Source organism: Arachis hypogaea, chromosome 5 (assembly GCF_003086295.3).
Source record: "Arachis hypogaea cultivar Tifrunner chromosome 5, arahy.Tifrunner.gnm2.J5K5, whole genome shotgun sequence".
In the NCBI taxonomy this organism is placed as follows: Eukaryota; Viridiplantae; Streptophyta; class Magnoliopsida; order Fabales; family Fabaceae; genus Arachis; species Arachis hypogaea.
In genome coordinates this window covers 96,381,371-96,383,484 of record NC_092040.1, presented here as the reverse complement: position 1 = coordinate 96,383,484, position 2,114 = coordinate 96,381,371, and the positions used below count along the sequence as shown (strand labels likewise).

At 42.5% G+C, this 2,114-nt stretch overlaps 1 non-coding gene across 1 annotated transcript; it reads right to left on the bottom strand.

Annotated features, from left to right (window-relative positions):
- Positions 1-537: 537 nt before the first annotated feature.
- LOC112804890 (small nucleolar RNA R71) lies at positions 538-645 on the bottom strand. Its single transcript, XR_003203508.1, has one exon. It is a non-coding gene; the product is annotated as a small nucleolar RNA R71 (small nucleolar RNA).
- Between the last annotated feature and the right edge of the window lie 1,469 nt (positions 646-2,114).

The following is a 2,114-nucleotide window of genomic DNA, read 5'->3' as shown; positions in this document are numbered from 1 at the left end:
AGGAGCAAAGACAAAAACATTCTTGTTGAGGCTGATCCTGAACCTGAAAGGACTTTAAAGAGAAAGCTAAGAGAAGCCAAAACACAACTCTCTTTAGAGGACCTAACCGAATTCTTCAAAGAAGAAGAACACATGGCAGCCGAAAACAACAACAATGCCAACAATGCAAGGAAGGTGCTGGGTGACTTTACTGCACCTACTCCCGACTTCTATGGGAGAAGCATCTCTATCCCTGCCATTAGAGCAAACAACTTTGAGCTTAAGCCTCAATTAGTTTCTCTAATGCAACAGAATTGCAAGTTCTATGGACTTCCATTGGAAGATCCTCATCAGTTTTTAGCTGAATTCTTGCAAATCTGTGACACTGTCAAGACTAATGGGGTTGACCCTGAGGTCTACAGACGTATGCTATTCCCTTTTGCTGTAAGAGACAGAGCTAGGACATGGTTGGACTCACAACCTAAAGAAAGCCTGGACTCTTAGGAAAAGCTAGTCAATGCCTTCTTGGCAAAGTTCTTTCCACCTCAAAAATTGAGTAAGCTTAGAGTGGAAGTCCAAACCTTCAGACAGAAGGAAGGAGAATCCCTCTATGAAGCTTGGGAAAGATACAAACAATTAATCAGAAAGTGTCCTTCTGATATGCTTTCTGAATGGAGCATCATAGGTATTTTCTATGATGGTCTCTCTGAACTGTCCAAGATGTCTTTGGATAGCTCTGCTGGAGGATCTCTTCATCTGAAGAAGACGCCTACAGAAGCTCAAGAACTAATTGAAATGGTTGCAAATAACCAATTCATGTACACTTCTGAAAGAAATCCTGTAAACAATGGGACTCGTCAGAAGAAAGGAGTTCTTGAGATTGACACTCTGAATGCTATATTGGCTCAGAACAAAATATTGACCCAACAAGTCAATATGATTTCTCAAAGTCTGTCTAGAATGCAAAATGCACCAAGCAGTACTAAGGAAGCTTCATCTGAGGAAGAAGCTTATGATCCTGAGAACCCTTCAATGGAAGAGGTGAATTACATGGGAGAACCCTATGGAAACACCTACAATCCTTCATGGAGAAATCATCCAAATTTTTCATGGAAGGATCAACAGAGACCTCAACAAGGTTTCAACAACAATAATGGTGGAAGAAACAGGTTTAGCAATAGCAAGCCTTTTCCATCATCTTCTCAGCAACAGACAGAGAGTTCTAAGCAGAATAACTCTGACTTAGCAACCATGGTCTCTGATCTGATCAAAACCACTCAAAGTTTCATGACTGAAACAAGATCCTCCATTAGAAATTTGGAGGCACAAGTGGGTCAGCTGAGCAAGAAAATTACTGAACTCCCTCCTAGTACTCTTCCAAGCAATACAGAAGAAAATCCAAAAGGAGAGTGCAAGGCCATCAACATGGCCGAATTTTGGGAGGAAGAAGAGGCAGTGAACGCCACTGAGGAAGGCCTCAATGGACGTCCACTGGCCTCCAATGAGTTCCCCAACGAGGAACCATGGGAATCTGAGGTTCAAACTGAGACCATAGAGATTCCACTGGACTTACTTCTGCCATTCATGAGCTCTGATGAGTATTCTTCCTCTGAAGAGGATGAGTATGTCACTGAAGAGCAAGTTGCTAAATACCTTGGAGCAATCATGAAGCTAAATGACAAGTTATTTGGAAATAAGACTTGGGAGGATGAATCCCCTTTGCTCACCAAGGAACTGGATGACTTGTCTAGGCAGAAACTGCCTCAAAAGAGACAGGATCCTGGGAAGTTTTCAATACCTTGTACCATAGGCACCATGACCTTCAAGAAGGCCTTGTGTGACTTAGGGTCAAGTGTAAACCTCATGCCTCTCTCTGTAATGGAGAAGTTAGGGATCTTTGAGGTGCAAGCTGTAAAAATCTCACTAGAGATGGCAGACAACTCAAGAAAACAAGCCCATGGACTTGTAGAGGATGTTCTGGTTAAAGTTGAAGACCATCACATCCCTACTGATTTCATAGTCCTAAAGACTGGGAAGTGCATGGATGAATCCATCATCCTTGGCAGACCCTTCCTAGCCACAGCAAAGGCTGTGATTGATGTTGATAGAGGAGAATTGGTCATTCAAGTGAATGA